Genomic DNA, 24,766 nt, shown 5'->3' with positions numbered 1-24,766 from the left:
CTGGACACTGTGACCAACTTTGGTGCTTTCCTGTTCTGTTTTCTGGACACTAGTGTGGGCATACATTTGTAGGCAGGGCTCTGATGGGTGATTAGACTTCTACCATTCCCCTCTTGCAAGTTGATTTAAAGTTGATTTTGTGTTTATGGCTGCTAAATTATTTCTTATGGAAAAAATAATATTTTTCTCTCTCTCTCTTTTTTTTTTTTCCCCCCAAGGAGCTGAAGTTTAGCAGTCAAATGACAAGTGTATAAAAAATGAAGGAGTTTTCAGATATCTGAGACATAAATTAAATATGTAGGATTCACAGATTTATTTTTCCATGTTTGCCTACCGACAAGCCAAATATTTGCAGATTTCACCTATGAATAGATTGAATATTATGTTCACTTTCTTATGCATCACATGTAACTATTTGAACCACTCTCTTCCCAGCCTGTTGTTGACATGCTGATTTTTTTTTGCCTTCATTTCTGGGGAGTTATTTCACAATACCTGAGCTGTTAAGTTATGCTTACTAAGTTATTTCACTAGTAGTTAACCTGTTTCATTTTATGATTTCTTAAAGAACTGTCTAGAATCCAGGCAGTTATGCAAACTATTTAATTTCAATTATTGTGTTTTTTCTATGTCAGTGAATGATTCTTCTTGGTATTGGTTTCCTTTTTGTTGTTGGATTAAATTTTAGTTTGTAGTGGTGGTTTATTTGTTTGGTTTGTTGTTGGTTTTAATCCAAAATAGAATAACTTGGAGGGATTCAAAGGACATTTTATGGACTAAAGCACAGAGGTGTAAAAAGGATAGGAGGCAACTGTTGCAAATGTTCATTCTGGTTTTTGGCAGAGGAAGTTTGTCTGTCTCTCCTATTTGGGGGCCAATGTCCTCGTCACTGTCTGTACAGAGAGAATACTGTTGTGGTTGTTTTGTTTGTGGAACATAAAATAGTACAGTTTTGTGTTAAAATATTTAAATGTCTTATGTTCCTATAATTTACTGGAAAAATCTCATATTATTTTCCTAGTTTAATGAAAAGGAATGTGAAGTGAACATAAGCTGCAAAACTGAATGTATGCTATATACACAAAGTATAAATAAATTATGTGTGATTTTTAGATTAAATTTTGCTGTCAGTTTAAAAAAACCCAACTCAAACATTTAATGCATGTCCTCTGTTTATTTTGATGTTTAGCTGGGAGGGTTTGTAACTATTCAACCTGATCTAGTTGAGTGTGCCCCTGCTTACTGCAAGAGGGGGTTGAACTAGAAGAGTTTTGGTGGTCCCTCCCAACCCAGAGCATTCTGTGATTCTATGATTCATTTAGCTCTGACCTCCACATGAAGGGAATGGTATAAAGACTTTATAAAAGCTGGGGTTCTTCCTTAGATTACAAATAAAACTTCCACTTTTGATCATATTCCAGGAGGCTAAACTCACTTTAAGTCTGGTGCCTCTCATTGTTTTCTCGTAGGTGATTGAAGATGTCTAGCCAGAAGGGAACAGTAGGTTCTTGGATTTATGGGAGCTTTAAATGGCTGAGAATAATGGCTTACACTCAAATGTGTTTAGAATCATGCTGGTCCTAAAAGAATTTTGAGACATGGCAAGTTGTGGGACATTGGGAGTACTATGCTACAGGTGAAGTACCAAGATCTCTCCCTCCCTTCAGCCGCAGGACTCTCCTTAATAACGCTGGAAGTTCAAATGAATCATTTATGAGCATCAGTAGACACATGGGTGGGGCCTCTTTGTAAACTGGTATTTTGTTGATGCAATATGTGTGACAGCCTTTTAGTTCTGAATATAAATGTTACTGAGAGGAAATTAGGTTGGATCGCAGAGGAGATCAGCCAGACCTTGCAGAGCATCTGGCTGAGGAGCAGGTACCTCTACCACTACTGTGCTACAGATACCAGTACATGTAGAAGAAAAATGGAAGGTGAGTGTCTTGAAACTTTATTCTGTACTGAAAGTGGAAGTTAAATGGTTGTAGAAACTACATAAAATTTTAGGTATTGCTGTGTGGAATGGAGTTTAAGGATTACTTCTAGATTTTATTTATGGACTTTGTGAGAAAGGAAAATGTAACTTTTGAAAAAAAAACCTTTCTTTTTATAAAGGAAAAAGAGAGCTCCAGAGAAGAATGGGTGAAACAACAGCCAGTGTTGAGAATAAGAAAAATGCATTGAAATGGATACATTTTATTTCCAGTATAAACTATAACATACTAGTTGTCAGTACTCTCATTCTAAAAGCAATTGTTTCACAATGGATACCTGAATTAGTCTCTCTGGAATGAAGGCTGATTGAGAACTGATAGATAAACCCCAATGAGTGGTACTGAAGGTGGAGTTTCCACCTGAAAAACAGTAAGAGATGTGAAACTGATTCGCTTTTAGGTTTTTTTTCCTGAGCTCCCTTTGCTTGAGAAGGCAATTGTTAGCTTTGCCATCCAGTTGTGATAATTAATTCTGATAAGCCAACTGTGGGCTGACTTTAGAGAACTTTCCTGGGAAACATGTAACATCTCAACTTCCTGATGTTCTGGTTCAGCTGGATTGAGTGGATGAAGCGTGGTTGTCTTGCTTCATAAACGCCTCCAGAAGACGGGCGAGGATTTATCAGCTGCTTTCAGCCTTCTTGACCACAGGAATTTGTCATGTGTGCTGTAAGCACTTCTAATCCTTTCTGCTCAACCAGAACACTTTGCCTTATGGTTGACAACTGTCACTAGCACATGGAATTTTCAGTTCAGTTCTGTTACTTGTTCTTATCAGCAGGTGTAATGCATTCTTGAGCAATAATGATGTAATGCCTTGTCAGATATTTTTGGTCCCTGTTGATAGTGTTGCATATTTTTAACACAGATAACACTTAAGCATGCATTTATCTGCTGATCTTTGCTGCAGAGCTCAATGATCAATTCGTTACCAAATTTCACTGGTTAGATGTCAAAGTAGATTATTTTGGGTTAAGGAAACAAATCAGAAAAAGCTAGTTTGTGTTTTCTTTTCCCTCCATACTCACCCTCCCAATTCATGTCAATTAGAAAGATCAGAGGACTGGAGAACCTATCCTATGGAGGTAGACTGAGAGAGTTGGGGCTCTTCAGTCTAGAGAAGAGAAGGCACCGAGGAGACCTTATTGTGGCCTTCTAGTATCTTAAGGGGCCCTACAAGAAAGCTGGTGAGGGAATTTTTAGGGTGTCAGATAAGTGACAGGACTAAGGGGAATGGGACAAAACTAGAAGTGTGTAGATTCGGATTGGATGTTAGGAAGAAGTTCTTCACCATGGGGGAGGTGAGACACTGGAACAAGTTGCCCAGGTAGGTGGTGGAATCCCCATCCCTGGAAATTTTTGAGGCCAGTCTAGATGTGGCTCTGAGCAACCAGATCTAGTGTGAGGTGTCCCTGCCCATGGCATGGGGGGTTGGAACTAGATGATCCTTGAGGTCTCTTCCAACCCTGACAATTCTATGATTCTAATTAAGATTTACTTCAGGATATGATCTTGGGAAATTCCACTAGTTTGTGTTAAATTGTCCCAGTCCCATGGGTTTATATATGAGTCTCCTTTTAATTGGATACATCTTTGGTGGGAAAAATTACTTTCCTCTAAATACCAACTCTGTATTAGTGCTAATATAGTTAGAGAAGTTGAGTTCTTTGGTTGTTCTGTCGGTTCAGCAGGATCAAACTTAACCCTTTGTAATTCAAATTACATACAAGGCTTTGTAGTTCAGTAAGCCCAGTTCCCCAAACTGCTGAGAATCTGTGGCTCACATTGTCATCAGTTAGAGTGAAACACTTTGGAAAATAAAAAAAAAGTTGTATGCAAAGAAGTACAAACCATCCTTCTGGCACCAGCATCACAATTACCCCTATGAAGTGACTGACAGCCAGATAGGATGCCTTAGGGAGCACCAAGTAAGATTTTTGTCAAGCAAATCACAGCACTTGGGATTTATTGTCAGAACTTTTTAAAACTTCAGAATTTGTGAATATTTCCTTCTCCATTAAGTTCCTCAAAGAGGTCTGCAAATCTTTTATGACTTTGTGAATTGCAGACTGATGCATTTGCATGCATATTTAGCAGCAATTATAGAATCTCAGAGTCATAGAATGGTCTGGAAGGGAGCTCCAAAGGGCATCTAATCCAACCCCCACTGCAGTGAGCAGGGGCATCCTCAAATAGATCACAGAATCACAGAATTGTCAGGGTTGGAAGGGACCTCAAATATCATCCAGTTCCAACCCCCCTCCCCCCGCCACGGGCAGGGATGACCACTGGATCAGGTTGCCCAGAGCCCTGTAAAGTCTCACCTTGAATATCTCCCAGGATAGGGACTCAACTCCCTCCCTAGGCAACCTGTTCCAGTGTTCCACTACCCTCATGGTGCAAAACATCCAAACTAAGTCTCCTGTTTTCTAGTTTGAAGCCATTGCCCCTCGTCCTATATTATTAAATTGGGGGGGGGATATTTATTTGGTTTTTTTTCTGTGTCTTATTTGGAGTGCCACTTAAGCTTTCCAACATCTACTTTTCTTTCATTTTCTTCATTATTTTATTACCTGTTTAAAAACCCAAATCTCACCTGATAGCTATGTGCAAAACCTCCCATCTGTGGCTGGCAGGTAACTGTAGGCAGCATTTTTGTAGCATGCAGAGACTATTACAACACATAATAATTTTTTTTAAGTAAAGACTCTAATATCATCCCTTGGCATCAGGTATTTACAAAGCGAGGAATGATAAATAAAGATGTGCAACTTGTAGCACAGCTATAAAAATCAGTGTGTTATACAACTTTCTACCTGCAAGTGGAAACTTGTCAGGTATTTTTATTGATGTGGGTCTCAATCTCATCATTGCTGAATTTTTGAATGAAATCTTGGATGATTTTTTGGAGACACTTCTCTCTCTCTCACTTTTATCTCCTCTTTCATGTAATCCTGACCTCAGCCAATGATGGGAACTCCATTACCTAATTCTCCTTTGTGTTGTTTTCTCCATCCTGCAGTTGTTGAGCTGGGAGAAGTTGACCTGAACTGTCCTTCCAACTGCCAGATCCATAATACTCATTTCTTCGGGACTGACAGGCAGATAATAAGGAGAGGACAAGCCTTCAGCTTTTATGCTCACTTCCAAAATCGGGATTGGGATGACTCTGTGGACCAGGCTGCTTTCACCGTGGAGACAGGTAGTCACTCCCAGACTCTGTGGTCTTTCCCAGTCCATTATGGGTTAGCAGTATTTCCCATAGGCTTCAGTGACAAATAGTATCTACTCATTCACCTTCTGTGTGAGGAGAACACCTCCCCCTAACTGAGGGCGTTCTGCTGATGCATAAAGTTTTCTTACTCTGCTGCAGAAATGACAAGTGAGAAAGAAATCCACCCTTGCAGGCTTTGCCTTGCAAATGATAGCTAAGCAAATGACTTGCCTTTTACATGTGCTTTGCTTAGTTTGATGGAAGTTGTGTTTATTTTCCTGAAAAGGTCTCCGATCCTGTGAATCAAATGAGACAAAATGTACCTTCCCAATGGGCAGATGTCTAGATCAAACCTGCTGGAGTGCTTCCTACAAAGTTCATCAGCCAAAATGCATCAATATCAGTGTGTTTCCTCCCTCCAATGCCTGCATTGGCCGTTACATTCTCAATATGCAAATCACATCTTGTGGTCACACATATCAGAGATGTCTGGGAGACTTTTATGTCCTGTTTAACCCCTGGTGTGCAGGTAAGAACTCTAGTGATAATCAGATAGTTTGAAGAAAAATACTAGTGGTGAGTAAAACTGTTGAATGTATATATTACTTAACTGGTAAGTAGGGAATAGAGTCACAGAAATAATGAGAAACAGGAAGGGCTTATGTTTTGTTAGTTTGGTTTTTTTCCTTCAAGTTCAAACCTGACTCAAGCTAGAGTTTCCATTTGCTTTATTAATGGTAGTAGAGATGTAGTTTGTTTTTTTTTTTTTCCCCTCAGTTTTACAATGTCATGACAGGACAAGAAGCAGCTGGTAAAAACTTAAATAAAGGACACACCCTCTGAACGTCAGAAGCACATTTGTACTGCGAGGGTGACAGAGCACTGCTACAGGTTGTCTCAAGAAGTTGTGGAGTCTCCATACTTGGAGTTATTCAAAAGCTATCCTGTCATGGTCTTGGGCAATTGACTTCAGATGTCTCTGCTAGACCAGGGGTGTTGAAACAGACAACCTCCAGAAGTTCCTTCCAACATCAACCATTCTGTGATATCACCATGAAATAACATAGTGCAAATGCAAATGGAATTCTGTAGATCATGTTGTGGTAGCAAGCAATTCTGGAGTCTGTAGGACCTTGCCAAAATCATGACATGGCAAATATTCACACTGTCTGTGCTTTTGATTTCATCAGAATCAGATATGCACCTTTAAGTGCACAGTGTTTGACTCCTAGAACAGCTTAGTGTGAGGATAAATTGCAAGCTCTGTAATTCAGGTGTACTACGTCAGGGAGAGACTTATTAAAGATCTTATCTAGCTGTAAGTAGAAAGGAATCGTCTGTGGACATTTAAAGAGCCCACACCCTCAAATGGAAAAACTACATGTTTAATAATCTAAATCAAAAATGGTTAGAAAAAGGCATCCAGGAAAACGGAAGATAGCAGAACTTCTATAAATGTACATACTACCTGACTGATAGCTGTGCTTCTTTTCCAGATGATCCTGTCTATATGGACAACCAGGCTCATAGAGAAGAATATGTTCTTAATGAACATGGGATACTCTATGAAGGAGTTCACAAGCATATTACTTCTCGACCGTGGCATTTTGGACAGGTACTTTTTGGACACTTGTTCAGGGGTTTATGTTATCCATAAATGGATAAATGAAATGGGGTTTTGATTGTTTGGTTGGTTTTTTCCTTTCTTCTTCTTTTCAGTAGTGCATGCTATGTTATGGAGGGTAAAATGTTTTTAGGACCAGTTCAGGCTATGCATGCAGAAAGCTAAATAACCACACATACTCCAAATTTTGGAATATAAATGAAAATAACATTTATAAAGCAGATTAAATACAAAAGTACACTAAATACAAAAGGTAATAAATATATACAAATACATATGTACATATACAACTAGACAATAGCTCAGCTATCCCCCTGTACAGAGCCCCCCTTGTACACAAATGCAGCCCATATACCACTGGACAAAGCCCAGAGGGCTGTGTACCAGCTAAGTTATCTCCTTCTCCTCCTAGCCAGTGCTCTTACCAATAGCCAAAACGACGATTGGTGGAGAGAAGTGAAAACAAAGTTCAAAAGGGAAGCAAAGAGGGAAAAACAGGAGAAGAGAAAGAACAAGCTATGCTCCCAAACTATATAGAGATTTGCAGAACCAATGAAATGGAACAAATTTATCTTTTATATTCTGTTCAGCCCCTTTGAGATAGTCCATCCCACTAGACTGGAATTCTCTGGAAGAACTTATTTACAATTAGGACACTAGTCCCTTAACCTGTAACAAAAGCAAAGTGCAAATCTCACCCTAGCCCAACCAACTGGAAGTTTTCTGTAGTAAAATTAAGGAAACTGCAGAATGTTCTGAAAGAAAATTGTTCCATTGGTCAAACATAAGAAAAAATGACATCTTTTGCCCTTAGATTTTTCTCTTCAGACAGATAGACAAAACCATGCAGACTGCTAGGAGATCAGAGAAAGGTTAGAGGAGACGAGAGCCAGCTCATACATGTGAAAAAAAAAATATTATTGACAAGATAGGAACTTTATTAATGTGAGAAATTCCTGATGCCTGTGTTAACTTCTCCTTCCTTAGTTTGAAGATGGGATTCTGGATATCTGCTTGAAGATCCTAGACATGGGTGCAAATTACCATCACGGCTCTGACCGTGACCGTTGTTGGCGCAATGATCCTGTGCATGTCAGCATGGTGGTAAATCACATGGTAAGATCTCCAGTGGTGTGTCACCTCTGAATAGATCAGGTGACACTTCATTATAGCATAGAAGAATAAATTATGCTATAATCTAACAGAGGGAAAATTCATCCTGCGCTCAAATTCACAGGAACAACTAATTTGTAGCACTAATCTCTGGTGATCTTGGGATGTACCTAGGATGTGAAGATGTGATCATCTATTTGAAAATGTTGGTGTTCTCTTTTCTCATTCTAGATAAGCAGCCATACCACCAACAGCATCATGAAGATTCCGGAAAACAACGATTATCTGAAAGGAACAAAACCGTTTTCCTGGAATGGAAGTGTCCCTATTCTTCAGCAGTGGTACAATGGCAGATGCAGACCAGTCAGATATGGGTACTGTGGGTCTCTTGCTTCAGTAATGTGCACAGGTACGATATTTCAGTGTGTCCTTACCTAGTTATAGATTTACAGATGGCATTGGGTTGGAAGGGACTCTCAAAGATCATCCTGTCCACTCCCCCTGCAGTGAGCAGGGACACCTTCCACTAAACCAAAGAAACGAAGATAGAAATCTTGGCTCAAAACCCTCTGACCGTAAAAACTACTGGAAGAATATTATTCATAAGCATTTTACTAGAAAAGAAATGGAATATTTTTCCCTAGTTGTAATATGGAATGGCTGTTAACACAGTGTTTATTATCAGCCTAATGCTTTCCTATGCAGTGTGAAAAGCAAGAAGAAAGGCACTACTGTCTTCTCTGTGACCTTTATACCTTGCAGCTATCAATACTGCAGCTTTTATCAAAACACAGAGCAAGGTGAGCATTGTGGACCAAAAGTTTATCCTTTGGGTGAGGTCTGAAGGAGAAGACAAAATGCTGTTATGAACAGGAAGAAGACCTCTAGAAATGTCTTCTCCAAACTACAAAATCAACAGGCTACCTTCTTTCACTGCAAACAATGAACTAAATACTAGAGGCAAAAAATTCTGTGTTCCAGCTTTATACCATTAATTTCCTAACCTGCTTCTACACTGCTGAAAATTAAAGTGATATTCCATAGATGAATCTGATTGTACTATACTCCATTTACAAAAGAAACCCCAAAATTACAGTGTTTTATTAATGTAGGATCAGTTTCATTGTTTCTGAGCCAGGTTTGCAGTATTTAAAGCTGGAAGAGTTACAGGCCAGTCCTTTCTATTAAGTTCTTTTTAAACTACTTTTCAACCACTAGAAAGTTTTGAAGACAGAATCACTGCATCCCAAATATTAGAGACTTCTGTTATTTGTTTAGTGACCAGTCCAGTCCTGATGCTTGACGCCTCCTATATATTGTGTTTACCTACCTGCAATGTGGACTACAGAATAATTACTTATGAAAGAAGTGAAATGTTTTCTTGGTTAGCTACCATTTGCAATGACTCATTAATTTTACTTTTTTCCCTTACAGTGATGAGGTGTTTGGGAATTCCAAGCCGTGTGGTCACAAACTTCTGTTTTCCAAGCTCAATTGAGAACCCCCTTGGTGTCAATGAGATTTTTGACTCTACTGGGAAAAACCTGTGTGGTAAAGACAAGCTATGGTAAGTAAGAAGCAAACAAACTCTTGGTTTTGTCAAAAATTAAATGATAGTGTGAATCTTGCAGACCAGTATCACAGGATGTTAGGGGTTGGAAAGGACCTCTGGAGATCTTTGAGTCCAACCTTTCCTAGAACAGGAATGTAGTGCAGGTCTCACAGGAACATGTCCAGACAGGGCATGAAAGTCTCCAGAGAAGAAAACTCCACCACCTCTCTGGGGCGCCTGCTCTGCTGCCCTGTGACCCTTACAGTAAAGATGTTCTTCTTCATATTGAGGTGAAACTTCCTATGTTGTAGTTTCTATCCATTGCCCCTTGTCCTATCACAGGACACAAATGAGCAAAGGCTGTCCCTGTCCCTTCCTTCCTGACACCCAGCCCTCAGATATTTATAGACATTGGTAAGATCCCCTTTCACTCTTCTCCTCTCCAGACTAAAAAGACTCAGGTGTCTCAGCCTTTCCTCCTAAGGCAGTGCTCCAGTCCCTTCATCATCCCTGTAGCCCTCCATTGAACTCTCTCAAGTTGATCCCCATCCTTCTTGAACTGGGGAGCCCCAAACTGGATGCAATATTCCAGGTGGGGCCTCACCAGAGCAGAGTAGAGGGGGAGGAGAACCTCCCTCTATCTGCTGGATGTACTCTTCTTAATGCACCCCAAAATACCAGTATATCTCTTTCTTTGTTGTGGCAAGGCCTAACAATGAAGTTTCCTGATAATACATTTCAAAAACTTGAAATTACTGAAGAGGCTGTCTACTCAACCTATATTTAAATAAAAATAAAGAAAAAATATCAACTAAACACTTGTGAGAATAAGGCCATCAATCTTAGCAGTTGGAAAAACATTCGGTAGATCGGGAAATACAAGAGATAATTTATCACAAATTAGGACTATTATCTTCCGTCATAATCACTTGGTTGATAATTGTGTTGTCTTCCTGAGATTCCTTATCAGGGATTGCTCCATTCTTGTAAACCTTTCAATTCACCTTCATATAACTGTGATATCATCACTCATAACAGCAGACTCTGGTGTTTTCACCCTTGGCTTGTATGTCCATAGCTTCACTGCAGCAGAAATGTGTTTGTATCCAAGTTTCATCTGTGAGATCTTTTCTGCCCTTTCACATGTAAAAAGATGTGGTGAAACTGAAGTGCTAAGGGAATGAAGATCTTATTTTAGCACAAAAGACAAAGGGTTATTCTCTGTTAAGCCATTAAAAAAGACTTTTTTCTTTTTTTTTAATATGTTTATAAAGAACCAGGAGGAAAATGTTAGGAAACGAAACTACTTACACAAAAGAACTGTGTTGGCATGTTATCAACTGGAAAATAAAGGGCTATGAGAAGAATGTTTTGCAACTAGGTCTGAAGGATTCTAGAACAAACGTCCAGTCTGAGTGATATCAAGCAAAACAAAGAACTCCTCTCCCCAGACATCATTAACAGTGTTAATTCATAGGAGACCTTCCACTGGTTGAAAGGTTCTCTCTGACATATTTTTCCTCCATTGTAAGACATTGAACTTGATGATCCAAGAGATGTCTTTAATTCTACAGGAGATACCACTGCTGGACTGAATCTTGGATGGCTCGCAGAGACTTAAATCAGTGCTGTGGTGACTGGCAGAGTCTGGATCCAACACCTTTGGAAACAGGCAGAGGTAACTGTTTGCTCTAACTGCAATTGTTTTCCTCAGCTTGTCGTTGAGTTTCTCTACTACTCATTTCACAACCGATTGTTTTAGGTTTAGCTTGCAGTGGCCCTACATGGGTTCGAAGCATCAGAGAAGGGGAACTGGACTTGGACTATGATGGTCATCATATGTTTTCTCGTGTGAATTCCAACTATGTTGGCTGGCTTGCCCAAAACAACGCCAATAGGACAAAATTCTTCTGTGATGCTTGGCCATGTGGACAACATCTAATCACCAAGAGTGTTGGCAGTGAGCAATATGAAGATATCACTGGGGCTTACAAGTATGAACTAGGTAAGATGACAAGGCATTACCTGGATTTAAGAACATTTTAAATGCTAATGATAGAAAATTATCAATGTAATCTGTCCCACGTTAAAATGAGTAGAATAATTTGGAATTGTCTTTATGAGAAAGCAGAAAATACCCTTCTGTTCCCAGATCTTGATTCTTAAACTTCTATGCATATTTAGATGATGCAAACAAAACACACAATAATTATTTCCAGATAAGATGGGATGGGATGGGATGGGATAGGATAGGATAGGATAGGATAGGATAGGATAGGATAGGATAGGATAGGATAGGATAGGATAGGATAGGATATTTCAGTATGAAAGGACCTACAATGATCATCTAGTCCAGCTGCCTGACCACTTCAGATCTGACTAAAAGTCAAAACACATTAATACTCCAATACTGAGCCCAGTACTGTGCATAAGAAGGACACTGAATTGCTGAAGTGGGTCCAGATGAGGGCATGAAGATGATTAGAGGCCTGGAACCACCTCCTCTATGGGGACAGGCTACCAAATTTGAGGCTGTTCAGCCTGGAGAACAGAAGGCTCTGGGAGACCTTAGAGCAGCTTTCCAGGATCTGGAAGGGGGCTACAAGAAAGCTGGGAAGTGAAATTTACAAGAACTTGTGGTGATAGGATGAGAGGGAATGGATTGAAGCTTGAGAAGGGCAGATTTAGACTGGAGATTAGGAAGACATTCTTTACAGTGTGAGTGGTGAGACACAGAAACAGGTTGCCCAGGGAGGCCATGGATAGCCCCTTCCTGGAGGTATTCAGAGACAGGTTGGATGAGGTCTTGACTAACCTGGTCTAGTGGAAGGTGTCCCTGATCATGTCAGCATGCTGGAACTAGATGATCTTTAAGGTCCCTTCCAATCCAAACCATTCTGTGAATCTATGATACTGATTACTGGCCTTCGTCTTCCACTAGTAAGAAAGAGTTCAACCAGCAAAGTTGCCTAAAGGACTGAAGAATGATCACAATTATCCTCTAGTCCAAATGCCTGACCACTTCAAATCTGACTAAAAGTCAAAACACATTAAGTGCACTGTCCAAATGCCTCTTTTTAAGTCACTGACAGGCATGGGACCTCTGTAGAATACTGATTGTAAAAAGGGAACACAAAAGAAATCAACTGACAGTTGGGGTTTTTTTTGAAGGATGGATTTTACCTTTTGAGAACCATGGTAGCATTTCCTATTCACCCTAACTGTTATAGAAAGCTATACCTTGAGTTTTGCACTAATTATACATTTTGAGATTTACATGACCATTTTTAAATGTAACTAATAGAAGTCAAATAATTTTGAGTGTTTATTGAGATATTTATTTTCTTCTACATATTTGATCCATCATATCTTGTGTCACTATCTGGTGGATTTGTTCTACACCAATGGACTATATTAGGTTTCAGGAATAAGGAGGATGATATTTCATTATCTTTGTTATTTGGATAGATGTGACTTCTTGCACCAGTTGATTCATTCTCATGTCACCTTCTTCAACAGGCTCTGTGAAAAACAAAGAAGCCTATTATCGAGCGTACAGAAGAATCCACCCAGGCTACTGCAATGCTTCCAACTGCCATATTGAGAGAGAGTTATCATCTCTGAAAAACCCATTTTTGAGTGACTCTGGTGTTAACATGAGGTTAAAGATGGCTAACTGCCCGATGTATGGTGAAGATGTCCAGCTGCACTGGCAACTTGAAAATCTGCGTAATGAAAACAAGACCCTGAACTTTCATTTGTGCGCACAAATCATCACCTACAGTGGCTGCCCAATGGATCAGTTTTGGAAAGACAGTGTGAATGTCACCTTAGGTCCAAGGGAAGGTAAGAACATCAATTGTTCCTTTCAGGAGATAGTTTTGTTTTCAGGAGGATTCCTGACAGTGGTGAGAGATGAAATGAATGCAGTGTTAAATACTGACAGCTGAATTAAGAAGAGTGTGTCCAGCAGATCGAAGGAGGTTCTCCTCCCTCTCTACTCTGCCCTGGTGAGGCCCCACATGGAATATTGCATTGAGTTTTGGGCTCCCCAGTTCAAGAGGGATAGGGATCAACTTGAGAGAGTCCAACGGAGGGCTACAAGGATAATGAAGGGACTGGAGCACTGCCTTAGAAGGAAAGGCTGAGAGACCTGAGTCTTTTTAGTCTGGAGAGAAGAAGACTGAGGGAGGGTGTTGGGAAGGAAGGGACAGCCTCTGCTCATTTGTGCCCTGTGATAGGACAAGGAGCAATGGATGTAAACTACAGTACAGGAATTTCCACCTCAACATGAGGAGGAATTTCTTCACTGTGAGGGTCAGAGCATTGCAACAGACTCCCCAGAGAGATTGTGGAGTCTCTTTTGGAGACTTTCAAGCCCTGTCTGGATGCGTTCCTGTGCAACCTGCTCTAGATTCTATGGTCCTGCTCTGGCAGGGGGGTTGGACTCAAAGATCTCCAGAGGTCCCTTCCAACCTCTAACATCCTGTGATCCTGTGAATTCCCTTTAGGATGATCACTCAAAAGTTAACAGAGTGTCAATACTACATGTACAGTGGCAGGGAAATTGGAGTCCTTCTTTTATTTCTCAAAACTTAGAGATTCTTATGATCATTTAAAATCTTTTTTCCTATTAAAAGTTCAATTCCAGATTCTGCATTCAGGGCAAAGAGAAAGTTGTAACTGTCTGTCAGAAAAGCAATTTGTTTCCTTAAGCCAGAAGATATCAGCCAGTGTAAAACTCTTCTTCTGAGCAATAAAATAATTATTTCTAGAGATACTATAAGCTGGTAAGTGCAAAGATATATCAGAACATAAGCACTAGTTTTCATGGTTAATATCTTTTTCCAGAATTAAAAATTATCCCTTTAATTAAAGCACATTAGGAAACAAAATTTCATACCTGATATTACCTGATATTCATATCAAGCTTTCATTTGCCCACATTTGAATTATGGCTTTAACAATTATACTGGAATGAAAGTTTTCATAATAATCAGAAGAATCAATCAGAAGATGACTCAGAATCATAACAAAAGCAACCAACCCCCTTCTGCAGGCACTGATATATTAACTGAAAACTATGCAGCTGCTAGATGGTAGCATTACATCACCCTAAGCCAGGAAAAATCATGTTTGTTTTCAAAGCTGTTGTGATAACTTATTATTTAATGAAGCCATTGTAAGTGGCAGTTAAACTTTAGGAGGAAGTGGAAATATAAGCCAGAAAAACAGAAAAAAAAAAAAAGAATAATTAAAATAATTTTTTTTTTTACAGTGAAAAAAATTCCACTGTGTATATCATACAGTCAATATGGACCTTATCTCTGTGACCACAACATTATGAAAGTGGTTGCAGTCTCAGATCCAGAGTGTGGAGAAGTTCTGATGGTGAGCAGGGACATCGTGATCAACAGGCCGCCTGTTATCGTAAAGGTAAAGAACTTTAACTGTGGGTTCTTTGATCTAAGGAACAGACTTAGGGACTCATGTGGACCACTTCCTAGGTTGGCAATGCTGATAAACTTGAAATTCTTTGGTTTGTTTTTTTTCCCTTTTATTGTATTTTTTTAATTGCAGTAAGATCAATGTCATTTTAAATGTATACCACTTGTATAAAGATCACAGAAGTAGATATGAAACAAGTATGGATAATTCCTTTTTCTTTCTTTTAACATATATTTTGTTAATTTTGTAAGGGTTGCAAAACATCAAATGTGTGCTTGTTTTTATTTTTTTAATTTTCTGACTAGCTTCTGAGCCAGCCCAGGCTGAAAGTACCGTGTACTGCAGAGATCTCCTTCTGCAATCCTCTCCAGGAAGATATGAAGAACTGTGTGATGACATTAGAAGGCTGTGGTTTATTCAAAGAGCCAATGACCATTGAGTAAGATCATCAATTATTTAAATGGGGAGAACACTGAGGAGTTGACTAAGGCTTGCTAAATCAGAGCAGGTTTTGAGGAAAACAATAGTTCTGATATTTTTGTTATTTAGGACATGAACAGGACTTTTTTGCCCTTTATTACTTAGAGCCTCAATTGAAAACTTCACTCCTCTTGAAACTGATGGATCATTTAGAGCTGACAGGATATGCTGCACCTTCCTTTTTCTCAAGGTTTAATTTAAATGTGAATTTCAAATTGCTGTCCGAAAGGGAGTGTGCTCTTTTCTTTACAGAAAAAAACCCAACCAATTCTAGCTGAATCTTCCATCACTTGTAATCCCATTGAGTTTATAATAGAATTCCTCGCAGTATTCACCAACTGGCATGACACACATGAACAATTAGGAAATGACAGTGAGAAATAGCAATATGCATTCTGAGTGCATAACACATTGATCACAGGAAGCTGAAAACTTCCAGAATTCTCTAATAGCCAAGGAAAAGTAGCTGTTTATTAATATGCACTGCTGTGCTTCATGACAAGGAGAACTGACAGAAGTATGACTAGTTTTGAAGGAAAGCAATTAAGAATTGTATTCACTGAATAATAATTAACTCAGTTCTGCATAGCTACCAGATCCAACTTAAGGGTACTGGAATTTTTCAGCCTGGAGAAGGCTCCAGTGAGACCTAATAGAAGCTTTCCACTACTTGAAAGGGCACTACAAGAAGGCTGGAGAAGGACTGTTTTCAAAGGCCTGCAGTCACAGGATGAGGGGCAATGGTTTGAAATGAGAGAAAAGGAGATTTAGATTGGATGTTAGGAGCAAGTTCTGCACCATGAGGGTAGTGCAACACTGGAACAGGCTGTCCAGGGAGGTAGTTGAAGCCCCATCCTTAGTAATGTTCATGATCAGGCTCAACAGGGCTTTGAGCAACCTGATCTAGTGGAGGATGTCCCTGCTTACTGCAAGGGGGTTGGACTAGATGACCTTCCAACCCAAACCATTCTATGAGACTATGAAATGGTAAGTAGAAAACGCATCTTTTGGGCAGAAAGGTTCTACATATTTAAGGATTCAATAGACTACCATGAATAAGTTTCCAGTTACAATTATGGGAGTTTTTCAACTCTTCATTTGAGACAGGACCACACTTTCTTTTTTGGTTCTTTTTTGGAGGAAGGTAAGAATAACAAAATTGTCATAACTTTTCATCATAGCAAATCAAGCCTACTTGTGTGTACTCAGAGCACTTCAGATCATTGAGTTACTTGGATTCCTAATTGTTTTCCTTCTCTTGGTCCAGTCTGGGAACACTGGCTGCCAACCAGCAAGCACGGACCGTCGTGGAGTTCACACCTTACAGGCTTGGCAGCCACCGGCTCCTGGCCAATTTGGGATGCCATAAGTTTGCCTACTGCAAGGGATGTGCCAAGGCTGAAGTCTGTTGTTCTGCAGGCCAGAATGGCATCCTGCCTGTCAGCCAGAATGGATCAGTCCCAGTGTGTGAGAATGGCTCTGTCCCCATGAACAGCTCTGGGCCCATACCTGTGGCAGACCCTGCATTCAACTCCATGTGTGAATATATATGTATCCCAGTGTGCAACCCAAACTGCAATGCAGGGGGCCAGCCTGTGTACGACTTTGTGTACCTTCCTGCAGGCCACCCCTTATGCAACTCCATCTGCAACCAAGGCTTTGGTCCAAGCATGAATCCTGGTTTTGACTTGGGATGTGATCCTGGCTTCCGTGTCGTATGCGAGACTATGCCTTCTGCTACATGCACCCAGATGCCTCCAACTATGTATGGCTCCATGCCTGCTCCAGCATCCAACCCCATGTACCCCCCTATGCCTCACGTGGTGTTTGAGACGGGTGCTGCCCCTGCACAACAACCTGGAGGTGGAGGGGGGCCAGCTTCCTACTCTGTTTCTGTCCCTGCAAATAACGCAGTGAGTGCCCTGCTGACCCACTTCATGGCTGGCTCCGGCCCCACTGCAGCAGCTCAGACAGTCCCTACCCATATGTCTGCTCCACCAGCTCACACCGTGTGCTCTCCTGTAGTGCACACCATGGGCAGCCCCATGCCAGCAGCAGCTCCGCTTTCGATGCCTGGTGCCACCATGCATGTTGTCTGTGGCTCTGCACCCTCTCCCACCACCCAGCCTCCATGTGGCCCAGTGGTCTCCCTGCCCTCCCAACCTCTGAGCACCCCTGCAGCCCGTGGCGTGTGTTCCCCCGGCCCAGCGGCCTCCCCAGTGCCCCACTCTGCTGCCCGTAGTGCCACCCCAGCGGGGCTGCAGATGGCGAGTGTCCAGGCAACCCACTCACGGTGCTCACCGGCCCCTCGTCCTGTGGGACCCCCAGCGGCTCACTCCCTGTGCTCCCCGGTTTCCCGCCCGGTGGGACCCCCTGCATCCCACTCGCTGTGCTCCCCCATCTCTGTCTCACTGGGGACTACGGGGGCCCGCCCCAGCAGCTCGCCTGCTGCTTGCGCTGAGGACTCGCCAGGAGAACGCCTCCCGTGCGCCCCAGCCCCGCGCCCGCTGGCAGCCACCACCGCCCGCTCCCTCTGTGCCCCCACATCTCGTTCCATCTCCCGCCTCGTAGGCACCTCGGGCTCTCGCTCGCTGTGTGGCCCACAGTGGGGCCCCTCCGGTGACACCACCACTCGCTTTGGCTCCCTCTCCACGTGGGCTCCCACCTCCCGCTCAGCGTGGAGCCCCTCGGGGCGCTTGGGCTATTCCCCCTTGTCCCGCACAGCCTACAGCGCTCTCTCACGCTCTCCGTACAGCTCCTTCTCCCGCTCCTCCCTCAGCACCTTGTCCCGCTCCGCCTACAACACTCTGTCCCGCTCCACCTCTCCCTCTGCCTATGCCACCCTGCCCCGCTCCGCGTCACGACCCTCCAGCAGCACCCTGGCCCAGGCAGGGTCCCGCACAGCCTGGAGCTCTGGGAGGGACACCCTCACCTATTTCAGACGCAAATATCTGTAATGGAGAGAGACCTGGGGAAAAGCTGAAGCCAGAGAGTTAAAGCAGACGCTTAGAAAGAGTTTAGGGTGATGGAAAGCAGCATTGTAGTCCTGAGCATTTATCCACACATTTGAGATGTGCCAGAAAGCAGGCTGCTGGCCAACTGCTGAGGGATGCATTTGATGTAATACTCACATGTCTTGAGATAGAGTGCAGTGGAAGTGACAAATGAATGTGCTCCCCATGGAGCCATCGTGACAATAGTTGCACAGGGCAGGTAATCAGATTTGCTTGCTTGGCCAAGCTGGTTTATAAATGATGTGCTTTCACTCTCTCTTCTCTTGATTTCTTGCAATGCATATTTCTCAGATCCCCCTAGGCTACAGAACTCGTAGCAAATCTCTTTCCCTGCATGAAATGTGCTGTCCTTGGGACACTGCAAAGAGGCGGATGCAGACCTGCCTTATGTCTCACCTAACAAACAGTGGACTCATGAGTCTAGGCACTGTCATGGCTCAGGCCAGTTCTGCATGCACTCATACAAGACAATGAAAACTGGGGGGGGTCATGGAGTAGCTAAATTGTTACAGATCACCTGAAGTGTTTAGGGGAAAAGCCCCCGAAAGCCCAATTGTAATAAATTAAGTATTGCTGCTTTTGATGTATTAACAGTTCCAGTATCGAGGATTCAAGGTCAGATTAGGAAGGCTGAAGAACTCGATGAACAATTAACAGCAGTTTATTGGCTTTCACAGCTGAATGATTTTCACGCAGCATATTCCAAACATTTTCACACATATATTGCATGCATTTAGGTTCATGGGAAAAGTTCCAATTTCAGGACTGCCTGTCAAGGAGATTTCTTTCACCAGGCCTGAAGCAGATAAAGCAGCATCATAACTTTTCTTTCCAACACCCAGCCATCCCAACAGAAAAATGAAGAAGGTGAATGAAAATGCATTGCATCTTCTTCAGATGTGTGGTGCTGTTGCAATGCTAACCTTCTCCTAGTCTTTTAGGAACCAAACTTATACATTACCAGAATGGAACAGTCCCCAGATTTTGTGTATTCACAACAGAATTTTGAGATTCCTAACATCACTTCCTATTCCTCTGTTATTTTCCTCTAGTGCTCCCTTATTTTTAGTAGCCAGCATTGGTGGGGTTTTCTGGTAAGATGATTTTGCTGTAGTACTTCAGTAGTATCATTGTAGTTCACAGCTCTGTGCTCTGTGATGAGATTGAGTAAATGTCCTTGGATTTTGAAAGGTGTGGTGTCAGATGGAAGCAAAGAACATGCCAGCACTACCACCTACATAGTAACTCTGAAGTGTATTTCCTTGATGTTGGTAGTAGAGTCATAACTCAGTGGCTTGTTTTGTATGGTTTCAGTAGTCTCTGTTAGGTATTTACTGAGAATTTCTTTGCCTGCCTGACAATAAAAACAGAAATTTAAAACCCATCTCTTGTTTTGGTTTCCTTTTTTTGCTAATACCCCTTCAAAAGTGGTGAATAAGTCTCTCCACATATACTGGAGTGTGGAATATTCCATCCATTCAGTTTCTATTTCCTCTTCCTTTTTGTGACTTGAAAATAAGATCTATAGATTTCCTACTCTACCTGAACTACTCAGTTTGGTCTTAGAGGAAAAATTCAGTCATCCTCTTTCCTCCCAGTAAAACTCTCCATTTGCAGATGCTGCTTGAGGTCTCCCTTCACTTTCATGGTCTGCAAAACTTGCAATCCACAAAACGCCAAAATCTTTGGGTGGCAGAGGAAGAGATACAAAAGCTAACAACACGGCCTATTTTGTGTCCACAGTACATGGCACCTACATCTTTACCAAATAACATTTCACATCTCTTGGCCCAGCAACTCATAGATTCATAGAATGGTTTGTGTTGGAAGGCACCTTAAAGACCATCCAGTTCCAATCCCCTGCCATGGGCAGGGACACCTTCCACTAGCCCAGGTTGTCAAGGCCTCATCCAGCCTGGCCTTGAACACCTTCAGGGAGGGGGCATCCACAACCTCCCTGGACATTTAAGACAATAAATGGAAGCACTGGAATTTAGTTCTGTGTGCAACTAAAATAAGGCTGTATTTCATTTAAAGATGAAGGAGAATCTAGTATGTGATAATTTTTAGCTCTCATCCCTAACAGTTCATTAGACACTTACAAATCTTTTATTAGATGACAAGTTATGAAGATTTAGCTCCAAGATAACTGTTTCAAACTTTGAATGCTGAAGGTTTGTGCTGCCTTGAGCATTTGCTGGTGACATACCATAAAATGTCTGAGTTAAATGGATTTATTTTCATATATTCCATTACCTGCAAGGAAAATATAGAAATATATAACTCAATGAACCAATTCCTTATCAAGCATTTTTTTAGGGGTAAATTAAGTTTGATATATTGTATCAGACAAGAAGATTAAATTAGGGAAACACTACATTCACTTTACCTAGTGGTAAACCCAAATATATACTGTGAAGCCTATAAACATAAAGGCAATTAAAGAAAGAAATGAAATAATCTGATGAAGAAATTGTGAAAATATTCAAAATGCAAAAGACAGCAAGAATTTTTAATTTTTTTTTTAATGCAGATTTTTTGTCATATGTATTAGATTTCCATTATTTCTGAATTTTCAAAACTTGTTTTTTATACTGCATTTTCATAATTGTTTTTAGGCGGGAAGGTCTTTATGTGTATAAACAAATCCTATTTAAATATCCTGGGGAAGGGCTGCAGTTAGTAGATCCAGAGAGGTTCTCCCCCCACTATACTCTGCCCTGTGAGGCCACATCTGGAATATTGTGTCCAGTTCTGGGCATCTCAGTCCAAGAAGGTCTTCAGGGAACTGACTGATAGAGTCCAGAACAGAGATATAAAGACGCTGAAAGCAGTGGAACATCTCCCTTGTGAGGAAAGGCTAAGGTAGCTGGGGATCTTTAGCTTGGAAGAGCAGGAGATAGAGAGGTGAACTCATTCCTGTTCATAAAGATGTGAAGGGTGAGTGTCAGGACAACAGAGCCAGGCTTTTCTCAGAGGTGCCCAGTTATAGAACAAGGGCCAATGGATACAAGCTGGAGTATAGAAGGTCCCATGTGAACATAAGGGAAATTTTTTTCACTGTGAGGGTGGCAAAACACTGGAATAGGCTGCCCAGAGAGGTTGTGGAGTCTCCTCTGGAGACATTCAAAACCTGCTTGGACTCATTCCTGTGTGACCTACTCTAGGTGATCCTGCCCTGGCAAGATGGGGTTTGACTGGATGATCTTTAAAGGTCCCTTCTAACTCCTAATGTTCTGTGATTCTTTGATTTCACAGGCATTCCAGGGCTTGCTTTTGATGTCTCAGATGGGAGGAACTTCTTCCACATCTTTGTATTACTCTTCCTGGATCATCTTGTTCAGGTTTAAATTCCCTGTCTTTGAACTGCAAGGTGTGTTATGCAGGGTGCATGTCTAGTCATTTGTACTGGGTGATTGTCTGACTGGTGTGGGAATAAAAGTTCTGTTCAGGAGATCAGAGCAGGACTGAAAACAGAAAATACTGTGAGGATCAAATACAGTGTATGTTGAGCCCTTGTTACTATTCTGTTGCTTCTTTGTAGTAATAGTCAGGTCTGCAACCACATTAATTTGGCTTTGAAATCAATTTATTTCATATATACCAGCTGGCCACACCTGTCTAACTTTTCAGCTAGTTATGAAGTTTTTTCCTGTTCTCTTCTGAGAAAAGCTGACACTGATGGTGTTCAGTAGGCTGCATTACCTTCCTGAGCAACCTGGGCTTTTGCAGATGCTTGCTCCCAGCTGTCATGCATAAAATTGTAGAACTGTTGAGGTTGGAAGAGACCTTCGAGATTATCAAGCCAAACTGCTTGCATGGAGCTCACAACCCCACCACTACTGCTAAGCCACTACCATTAAACCACAACCCTCAGCACCACATCCACTTGTCTTTTAAATACCTCCAAGGATGGTGAGTCCACCACCTCCCTGGGCAGCCTCTTCCAATGCTTGATAATCCTTCCTGTGAAGAATATTTTCCTAATATCCAACCTATCTTTGCCTGTTATGACAACAGATGAGAAGGTTTTATTCAGAATGATAAAATACTGTAGTCAAAACTGCTTCTTATCAAAACATCTGATAAGAATATCTGATGATAACATCTGAACTGCACATGTGTTTTCTCCATGGGACATGTTTAATGCAGGCTATCTATTAGTGCTGCAAGGTTTGAATAAAAACATTCATTGATACATATGAATTGGGTTGCCCAGAGAGGTTGTGGATACACCTTCCCTGGAGGTGTTCAAGGCCAGGCTGGATGAGGCCTTGAGCAACCTGGTCTAGTGGAAAGTGTCCCTGCCCATAACAGGGAGGCTGGAACTAGATGACCTTTGAGTTCCCCTCCAGCCCAAGTTTTCTATGAATCTATGAAAGGAAAATCTTTATGATGTAAAGAAATGTCACCGCTACACACCATTTCCATTCAGAAATGCTCTTTTGATGTTCTCTGGTTCCTCTTTCTGAATTATCTCAAATTGCATTAAGGCTATGAAAGTATGTCAAGTTAGTGTTAGATTAATTAGAAATAGACAAATGTTGATGTTTGAGATAAACAGACCAGAAATTCTTGCTGCTCCACTGCATTAAAATATACCAGTAAATCTAATCCATCATCTGCAGTAGTTTCTGGGTAATGGCTATTAACCATGACTTAAAAATGCTCTATCATTCTGGCTAAGTGTAGCATCTTAATATTTTATATTTTGCTTATATTTTAATTTCATGCTGACCTCTTTTGACCTTCATCCCTTTTCCACACAGGTGGAACAATTAGAACAGCTAGAGGCTGCTGCTGAAATGCAAACATCAACAAAATTGCTACAACAGCCTTCAACAGGCATTTCAAAGTCTCTAATAGGTTATTCTGTCTCCAGAGCACAAACATTAGAAGATGGAGAGAATACTAAGGGTTTTGTAATGATCTCATTTCTTTCTTTTAGGTGATCTCTGCCAATTATAGAACAGCATGAGTCATTCGGGTTCCCAACTACACATTAGCTGAATACTAACACGTACACCTTTTTGCATCACTGGCTGAGCTCATTTGCCAAGGACAATATCAATGCAGAAGGAATGATAAACAGAATACACTGAGATCTGGATAACACCTTTACTGTGAAGCTTCTTATGCTCCTATATAATTAGATACAAAGCTCATTCAAAGACTATGGGTCACATAGAAATAAGATGTAGAAGTACTCTGTTACGTAAGTAAAAAATGAGACATTAAACACCCAGATCAATGATCTGGAATGCTTGTGATGGAGTGACCTAATAGCAACCTTCCAGCACCTGAACAGGGGCTAAAAGAAGGATGGAGAAAGATTGTTTCCAAAGACCTGTAGTGACAGGATGAGGGGCAACGGCTTCAAACTAGAGAAGAGCAGATTTAGATAGGATGTTAGGAACAAGTTGCACCATGAGGACAGTGGAACACTAGAACAGGTTGCCCAGGGAGGTAGTTGAGCCCCCATCCCTGGAGATACTAAAAGTGAGGCTCAAAAGGGCTCTGGGCAATCTGATCTAGCTGAGTATGTCCCTGCTTACTGCAGAAGAGATCAGACTAGATGAACTTTTGAGGTCCCTTCCAATCGAGGTCATTCTGTGATTCTGTGATTATGTGATGCTCCTTAATCCTGGTAACAACTAAGCCCTGCAGGATGTTTTAAAAATCTTTAGGTGTTTGGAGTTGTGTCCCAATATGTAGAGATATTTTGTCCCAGTCAGGCCTGGATTGACACTGATGTGCACCTCTCTAAGCTTACACCAAATCAAGGTCCACAAGGTATTTCCAGCCTAAATGCCCTAAATTACCTAATCCTTGAGGTGGTCAGAACACATATAGGATATGAATATCCATGAAGCTTAGAAATATCCTTTGTGTTTTGTATTTTATTTACTCCTTAATTAAATTTAATGCAAATTCCAAGCACAATTCTAAGCTATACTTAAAATCTAGCTCTTACATGCACAGTGAAGTACTTTATCAATATGCCAGAAACCTTACCTGCCTTCTGTTTTATTGCACTATATACATACCTGTATATATCTATACATCTCTCTCTACATATATAGATATATTTTTATATATCTATTTTTTCCCCAGCTGTAGCAGGGAAAAAGGCACCGTTACAAAAGAGATGGACAATTTATCCATGTCTCTTGGGAGGATATTTCTGGAGGCAAGGGACACATTCAGTTCCAGTAAGCAAAGAATCATAGAATGGTTTGGGTTGGAAGGTACCTCCAAAAGTCATCCAGTCCAACCTTGTCTTCAGTCAGCAGGGACATCCTCCATTAGATCAGGTTGCACAGG

The sequence above is a fragment of the Dryobates pubescens genome, chromosome 9 (genome assembly GCF_014839835.1).
Source record: "Dryobates pubescens isolate bDryPub1 chromosome 9, bDryPub1.pri, whole genome shotgun sequence".
In the NCBI taxonomy this organism is placed as follows: Eukaryota; Metazoa; Chordata; class Aves; order Piciformes; family Picidae; genus Dryobates; species Dryobates pubescens.
This window is presented reverse-complemented; position numbering follows the sequence as displayed.